This window comes from Mauremys mutica, chromosome 26 (genome assembly GCF_020497125.1).
Source record: "Mauremys mutica isolate MM-2020 ecotype Southern chromosome 26, ASM2049712v1, whole genome shotgun sequence".
NCBI classification, from domain to species: Eukaryota; Metazoa; Chordata; order Testudines; family Geoemydidae; genus Mauremys; species Mauremys mutica.
The window spans coordinates 6338513-6347256 of NC_059097.1; the positions used below are offsets into that span (position 1 = coordinate 6338513).

Consider the following 8744-nt stretch of genomic DNA (forward strand, 5'->3'; position numbering starts at 1 on the left):
GGATGGGTGTTGGGGGGCAGGCTGGGGGCACAGAGGGGATGGGATTGGGGAGCAGGGCTGGGGGTACAGAGGGGATGGGGGTTGGGGAGCAGGGCTGGGGGAACAGAGGGGATGTGATTGGGGAGCAGGGCTGGGGGTACAGGGATGGGGGTTGGGGGGCAGGCTGGGGGCACAGAGGGGATGGGGGTTGGGGGGCAGGCTGGGGGAACAGAGGGGATGGGGGTTGGGGCGCAGGGCAGGGGGCACACAGGGGATGGGAGTCGGGAAGCAGGGCTGGGGGCACAAAGGGGATGGGGGTTGGGGGAGCAGGGCTGGGGGTACAGGGATGGGGGTTGGGGAGCAGGGCTGGGGGCACAGAGGGGATGGGATTGGGGAGCAGGGCTGGGGGTACAGAGGGGATGGGGGTTGGGGGAGCAGGGCTGGGGGCACAGAGGGGATGGGGGTGGGGGAGCAGGGCTGGGGGCACAGAGGGGATGGGGTCGGGGGAGCAGGGCTGGGGGCACAGAGGGGATGGGGGTCGGGGGAGCAGGGCTGGGGGCACAGAGGGGATGGGGGTTGGGGAGCAGGGCTGGGGGCACAGAGGGGATGGGGGTTGGGGGAGCAGGGCTGGGGGCACAGAGGGGATGGGGGTTGGGGGGCAGGCTGGGGGCAGAGAGGGGATGGGATTGGGGAGCAGGGTGGCAGCCACGGGACCAGCAGACCAGGCATCTGGTCTCATTGGCCTGGACCTCCGACCCTGTTGGCCATGAGACAGGCGGCAGGGGGGTGGGGGGCGAGTGGGGGAAGGGGGCTTGGGGAATGAGCTAAAAAGGGGGGGTCTGGGGACACCCCCTCAGCCGGTAGCGACGGGGGACCTCCGTCCTCTCGCCGGTCGTTCCCGACCTCCGCAACCCCCCCCCACGTTGGGTTCCTCACTCCTCCTGGCCTCTGGCGTGAGGGGATATGTCCGGGGTCTATCGGATGGAGAACGTGGATAAGGGAGCCCCACTGACCCCTCTGCTTAACGCACGGACCGGGGGTCACCCGCTGAAAGGATTAGACGGCAACCCAAGGACGTGTTTCTTCACGCAACGCGCGGTCAACCTGGGGAACTCCTCGCCGGAGGATGGGGTGAAGGCCAAAGCTATCGCAGCGCCCAAATAAGAACTAGCTAAATTCACGGAGGCCGGGTCGGCCGACGGCGATGATGGGTGGGTAAGGGAGGGTTTCCTTGCCCTGCCCTCGGGGCCGCAAAGACGTCGCCACGGGTACGGGCCGCGGGTCCTAATTCAAAGGAGAAACCCGGAGGAGACGTTGCGCGGCAGGAGCGTCACCCCCCTCCCGGGGAGAGGGGCAGAGAACGAACCCCCCATGACGGGGGTTAGTCACCCGGCTTCGGGCCGGCTGGACCCGGCCCCGGTTTGCGGTCGTGAGCCCAGAACAAACACCTGGCTGGACAAATCGAAGAGTAGCCAGGCTCCCAACCCCCCCCCCCCCCCGCGCCTCCGGCCCCGCTCCCCTGCGTCCCCTCCCCAGCCCCCCCGCGCCTCCGGCCCTGGTCCCTCACCCCCTGAGCCCCGGCCCAGCTCCCCAACCTCCTATCCCTTCACCCCATGACACCCATCGCTGCTCCCCATCTGCCTGCACCCCAGCCCTGCACCCCAGCCCCCTGCACCCCAGCCCTTCACCCCATGACACCCATCGCTGCTCCCCATCTGCCTGCACCCCAGCCCTGCACCCCAGCCCTGCACCCCAGCCCCCTGCACCCCAGCCCTTCACCCCATGACACCCATCCCGGCTCCCCATCTGCCTGCACCCCAGCCCTGCTCCCCATCCCTCCCCCAGGCCCCTGCACCCCATCCCTTCACCCCATGACACCCATCCCTGCTCCCCATCTGCCTGCACCCCAGCCCTGCACCCCAGCCCTCCCCCAGCCCCCTGCACCCCATCCCTTCACCCCATCCCTCTCCCAGCTCCCCTGCACCCCATCCCTTCACCCCATGACACCCATCCCTGCTCCCCATCTGCCTGCACCCCAGCCCTGCTCCCCATCCCTACCCCAGCTCCCCTGCACCCCATCCCTTCACCCCATTACACCCATCCCTGCTCCCCAGCCCTCCCCCAGCTCCCCTGCACCCCATCCCTTCACCCCATTACACCCATCGCTGCTCCCCATCTGCCTGCACCCCAGCCCTGCTCCCCAGCCCTCCCCCAGCTCCCCTGCGCCCCATCCCTGCACCCCATTCCTCCCCCAGCTCCCCTGCACCCCACCCCTTCACCCCATGACACCCATCGCTGCTCCCCATCTGCCTGCACCCCAGCCCTGCACCCAATCCCTCCCCCAGCTCCCCTGCTCCCCATCCCTGCACCCCATCCCTCCCCCAGCTCCCCTGCACCCCAGCCCTTCACCCCATGACACCCATCGCTGCTCCCCATCTGCCTGCGCCCCATCCCAGCTCCCCAACCGCCTATCCCTACACCCCATGACACCCATCGCTGCTCCCCATCTGCCTGCACCCCAGCCCTGCACCCCAGCCCTCCCCCAGCCCCCTGTGCCCCATCCCAGCTCCCCTGCGCCCCATCCCTTCACCCCATGACACCCATCCCGGCTCCCCATCTGCCTGCACCCCAGCCCTGCTCCCCAGCCCTCCCCCAGCCCCCTGTGCCCCGTCCCAGCTCCCCTGCACCCCATCCCTGGTCCCCTGCACCCTGAACACCATCCCTGCTCCCCAGCCCTCGCCCAGCTCCCCTGCACCCCATCCCTTCACCCCATGACACCCATCCCTGCTCCCCATCTGCCTGCACCCCATCCCTGCTCCCCATCCCTCCCCCAGCTCCCCTGCACCCCAGCCCAGCTCCCCAACCTCCTATCCCTGCACCCCATGACACCCATCGCTGCTCCCCATCTGCCTGCACCCCATCCCCGCACCCCATCCCTGCACCCCATCCCTTCACCCCATGACACCCATCGCTGCTCCCCATCTGCCTGCACCCCATCCCCGCACCCCATCCCTGCACCCCAGCCCTTCACCCCATGACACCCATCGCTGCTCCCCATCTGCCTGCACCCCAGCCCTGCTCCCCAGCCCTCCCCCAGCCCCCTGCACCCCATCTCTGCTCCCCATCCCTCCCCCCATCTCCCTGTGCCCCATCCCAGCTCCCCTGCACCCTGAACACCATCCCAGCTCCCCATCCCTCCCCCCAGCTCCCCTGCCCCCCCATCCCTGCCCTCCTGCCCCCCTGAAACCTTAGCCTCGCCCCCCCCCAATCCCCTGCAGCTTTTGGCCAATTAGCGGAAAGGATTTTTCTCTCCAATCTCCCAGCAGTGACCCCTGGTGGCCAACTTGGGTAATTCACAAGGTGTGTCCCCCCCCCCCCGCCCCCGGCCTCCCAGGGGATGGGATGGGGACCCCCGGTGTTCAGTGTATTTCCATGGGGAGTTACCAGCTGAGAGCACATGCAGCCAGCGCCCCTGGGTAGGGAGCGACCGGGGAAGCCTTCATGCAGCTGGAGGTCCCCCACCCCTTGTGCCAGGGGCTACACAGACCCCAACTGAGATCAGGACCCCCATGGTGTCAGGTGCTGCACAGCGCCGGGCGAGGGGTCCCTGGGTAACCGGCCGCCCCGCCCCAGAGGTGGCCGCATCTCAGCGCCGGGCGAGGGGTCCCTGGAAAACCAGCCGCCCCGCCCCAGAGGTGGCCGCATCTCAGCGCCGGGCGAGGGGTCCCTGGGTCACCGGCCGCCCCGCCCCAGAGGTGGCCGCATCTCAGCGCCGGGCGAGGGGTCCCTGGGTAACCGGCCGCCCCGCCCCAGAGGTGGCCGCATCTCAGCGCCGGGCGAGGGGTCGCTGGGTAACCGGCCGCCCCGCCCCAGAGGTGGCCGCATCTCAGCGCCGGGCGAGGGGTCCCTGGGTAACCGGCCGCCCCGCCCCAGAGGTGGCCGCATCTCAGCGCCGGGCGAGGGGTCCCTGGGTAACCGGCCGCCCCGCCCCAGAGGTGGCCGCATCTCAGCGCCGGGCGAGGGATCCCTGGGTAACCGGCCGCCCCGCCCCAGAGGTGGCCGCATCTCAGCGCCGGGCGAGGGGTCCCTGGGTAACCGGCCGCCCCGCCCCAGAGGTGGCTGCATCTCAGTGCCGGGCGAGGGGTCCCTGGGTAACCGGCCGCCCCGCCCCAGAGGTGGCTGCATCTCAGCGCTGGCCGAGGGGTCCCTGGGTAACCGGCCGCCCCGCCCCAGAGGTGGGCGCATCTCAGCGCCGGGCGAGGGGTCCCTGGGTAACCGGCCGCCCCGCCCCAGAGGTGGGCGCATCTCAGCGCCGGGCGAGGGGTCCCTGGGTAACCGGCCGCCCCGCCCCAGAGGTGGCCGCATCTCAGCGCCGGGCGAGGGGGCCCCAATACCCCACCCCCAGAAGCAGCTGCATTTCAACCGGAGGCGGGAGGGAGATGACTGTACGGCTGGCCAAGCAGAGGAGACCAGCGCCAGAGAAACCTGAAGGATGCACCAAGGAAGGGAGCAAAAGAGACAAGACCCCCCGACCGAGCTTAAAAAAAAAGGCATCTGGCACCGGAGCTGGCATAGATTTGGCAGTGGAGGGCCATGAAAAGTGTGGGGCGGGGCACAGATCCCAGGGGATCCTGACCCCACCCCTGAGGGAGCCCCTCCGCCCCACCAGGGCCGCTCGTTATGGGGGGACGAACGGTCCTGCAAACCGACGCCCCCGGGCCGAGGGGCGGACTCACCCCCCGCGGCGCCTCCTGCTGGTGACTCCCAGGGAATTAGCTCCGTTCCCGCTCCGCAGCGCCCCCTGCAGGCCGGTGAGCCGCCGGTCCTCCGGGTGGCCCCCGGGTCCCTCCCAGACCTCGGTGCCCCTTTAACCAGGGGGCTGCCCCCCCCAGCAGTAACCCCTTTCTCTCTGGGTCTCCCCTCCCCAGGGACACCCCCACCCCCTAGCCCCACCTCACCTCAGTTTTGGCTACTGCCCAGTCTCCATCTAGCCCCCATTCACTGGGGCCAGGGCGGCGCACCGCTGGGGGGGCGCTCGGGGGGGCGGGGGCTTGGGGCAGCGCTCTGAGGGGGGCGGGGCTTTGGGTGGCGCTCGGGGGGCGGGGCTTGGGGCACCGCCTGGGGGGGCCAGCGGGGGGGCGGGGGCTTGGGGCAGCACTCTGAGGGGGGCAGGGCTTTGGGTGGCGCTCGGGGGGCGGGGCTTGGGGCACCGCTGGGGGGGCGCTCGGGGGGGCGGGGGCTTGGGGCAGCGCTCTGAGGGGGGCGGGGCTTTGGGTGGCGCTCGGGGGGCGGGGCTTGGGGCACCGCTGGGGGGGCGCTCGGGGGGGCGGGGGCTTGGGGCAGCGCTCTGAGGGGGGCGGGGCTTTGGGTGGCGCTCGGGGGGGCGGGGCTTGGGCACCGCTGGGGGGGCGCTTGGGGGGGCGGGGGCTTGGGGCAGCGCGCTGAGGGGGGCGGGGCTTTGGGTGGCGCTCAGGGGGCGGGGCTTGGGCACCGCTGGGGGGCGCTCGGGGGGGCGGGGGCTTGGGGCAGCGCTCTGAGGGGGGCGGGGCTTGGCGCAGCGCTGGGGGGGTGCTTGGAGGGGGGGCAGGGGCTTGGGGCAGCGCTCTGAGGGGGCGGGGCGTTGGGTGGCACTCAGGGGGCGGGGTTTGGGGCACCGCTCGGGGGGCGGTCGGGGGGGGCTTGGGGCAGCGCTCTGAGGGGGGCGGGGCTTTGGGGGGCGGTCGGGGGGCGGGGCTTGGGGCACCACTGGGGGGGCGCTCGGGGGGGCGGGGGCTTGGGGCAGCGCTCTGAGGGGGGTGGGGCTTTGGGTGGCGCTTGGGGGGGCGGGGCTTGGGGCACCGCTGGGGGGGCGCTCGGGGGGGCAGGGGCTTGGGGCAGCGCTCTGAGGGGGGCGGGGCTTTGGGCGGCGTGGCACTCGAGGGGGCGGGGCTTGGGGCACCGCTGGGGGGGCGCTCGGGGGGGCGGGGGCTTGGGCAGCGCTCTGAGGGGGCGGGGCTTCCTGCAGCACGGTGCTGGGAGAGTGGGGGCTTGCGTGGCGCTCGGGGGGGTGGGGGGTTTCATCAGCACGGCATTCGCGGGGGCGGGGGGGGGTACGGCCTGACTGGGGCAGACTGCAGTAGCCGCCACTCATCACAGGCAAAGGGGGATGGACCGGCTGCCTTCACACCCCCCCGCTCAGGCTGCCCCTCTGTGAGCCCAATACCCAGGGGGGCCTAGGACCAGATCCTGCCCCCTGCCCCAGCTCCTCAGGCCTTTCCCCGGCCCTGCCTCCCGCTACGTCCCCTGGCTGAGTCCCCAGCAGCCAGGCCTGGCTCCATCTCCAGTCAGGGAGAACCCGTCCCGCTGGCTTCCCTGGCCGCCTTACAAGGCCCAGTGGCTGAGATGTGGGGTGTGGCCCCCCAGCTGCAGCCACTTCCCCCAATCAGCCGGGGTTTTCCCTTGCCCTCGGCAGGGCTTTTCCCACCCCTTATTCAGCCAGTGCTCCCCCCTCTTCACCCCGTGAAAGAAGAAAGGTTCCCTCGATCCCAAAGGACCAAGCCCCAGACCCAGGTCCATATACAAGCCAGATCTTACCCACCAATCGCGCCGTTGCCAATCCTTTAGCATCTAAAAAAGTTTATTCCTAAAAGGAGAAAGATCTAGATGGGGTTAAATGGAGTCAATTACATCCAGGAACGGCAAAGTTCTCGGTTCAGGCTTGTCGCAGCGACGGAAGAAGCTGCAAGGTCAAATTGAGTCCCTGGAGTCCATCCGCCACTGGGATGGGTCATTGAGTCCTTTGTTCAGAGCTTCCGTTGGGAGCAAGGTTCCTCCCGAAGTAGGACTGAAGACAAGATGGAGGAGATGCAGCAGCCTTTTATCGTCTCTCGCCATGTGGCCTCTGCTTTCTTTGTTCCAACCACAAGCCACCCGGCACGGAAAAAACCGTAGAGCTCTGTCCCTGCATGCGTTGCTGAGTCCAAGGCGTATCTGCCGTCTCTCAACGGGTCACCTGTACAGCTGATGGGCCTGAATGGGCCACCAGGCAGAGCTGACACCAGCTTGTCTGGGGTGTCACCCAAGGACACACGCATACAGCCATCATGATCATAACCAGCAAACCAGAACCTTTCCCCAGACACCTCCCACGCCAACCTGTGTACCATGTTTGGTGCCAGTCTATGACCTTGGTTGCAACAAGGATCTATACGGGCACAGTTCACGTCGATAACGTCACACAGGTCCCTCCACACAGAGCGGCTTCCATGCGGGGAACAGGTAACATCGCCCCCAGTTCCTGGGATCCCCAACTCTCCCTCCAGGTTCTGGGGATTTCTAAATCATTCCGAAAAATAAAGGCCTTGGGGTTCCGGGGAAGGGTTTAAGATAAACGTAGCGGGATAAAATGGAAGGTTAGAAACGTTCAGGAGGAGAAATCCCCGCTGTCTTGAAATTTGCTGCAAAAATATCATCAGGCAATGCGGCGAAAGAGACACACAAACACATTGGAAGCCGGGTGTAACCACATCATTCGGAAATTGGCCACGACAAAATGCTTGCCAGTGCATTGGTTCCATGGTGTAATGGTTAGCACTCTGGACTCTGAATCCAGTGATCTGAGTTCAAGTCTCAGTGGGACCTTGGGTGTGGCTTTTTGGGTTAAAAACCTGGAAAATTGGGTAGATTCCTCAGAGCTCTTCTTACGTTTTCCTGCTGAATTTGCAGAGCGCTTCAAGTCTGTGCAAATTGTGGGGGGGGAATTCCCAAAGCATGAATCTTTTTCCATTAAGAAAATGCAAAAATGGACCCTCCATATTTCTGAAGGAAGAGTAGGACCTTTAATTTTAATTAACCATCATTAGAAATTAGCCAGGGGAAGGGAGCCAGAGAACGTAAAGATGGAGAAGGAAAGAGAAAATGAGAACAGCTGATGGTGCATTGATTATAATAATAATAAAATAATAATAATTATTATTATTATTAATAAATAATTTTGGGATTTTGCAGCTGGGAAAATCTTTTTGGTTTGTGTACGTACAACACCTAACACTCTGGTGTTCATAGAAGATCAGGGTTGGAAGATATCTCAGGAGGTATCTAGTCCAACCTCCTGCTCAAAGCAGGACCAATTCCCAACTAAATCATCCCAGCCAGGGCTTTGTCAAGCCTGACCTTAAAAATCTCTAAGGAAGGAGATTCCACCACCTCCCTAGGGAACCCATTCCAGTGCTTCACCACCCGCCTCGTGAAATAGTGTTTCCGAATATCCAACCTAGACCTCCCCCGCTGCAACTTGGGACAATTGCTCCTTGTTCTGTCATCTGCCACCACTGAGACCAGCCGAGCTCCATCCTCTTTGTTGTAATCCCTGACGGCTCTGCAGTGTTATTATCACTTCAAATTATATTAATTATTACGCACTATTAATAATAACGAATTATGTGGACATTTTGCAATCAGCTGTTGTAGTCGTCACAATAAATAGAACCAGTCGAAAAAAATGTCCATCCACATGGTTTTTTTTCAGTGGGAACGGATGGCGCACAAGCGTGCAGAAAACTTCCCATTTTTGGGGATGATTTGGGGGAGTTGATTTTGCTGTTGAACAAGCAAGTTTTTGACAAAGACGCAAAAAAAAAAATTGAAGACAGTTTGTAACGAAAACCAAAAAGTGTTTCCGTGCCACTGATTCTTTTTCTATGCGTTCATTTATTTCGCCGGCCGATCTGATCCCCCATCGTTATTACTCGGGATGGGAGCAACATATGAAACAACCCTACAAAACT

The 8744-nt window shown here is 65.0% G+C and overlaps 1 non-coding gene across 1 annotated transcript; it reads left to right on the forward strand.

Moving 5' to 3' along the window:
• Window positions 1–7527: 7527 nt before the first annotated feature.
• TRNAQ-CUG lies at window positions 7528–7599 on the forward strand. The gene has a single exon. It is a non-coding gene; the product is annotated as a tRNA-Gln (tRNA).
• Window positions 7600–8744: the final 1145 nt, after the last annotated feature.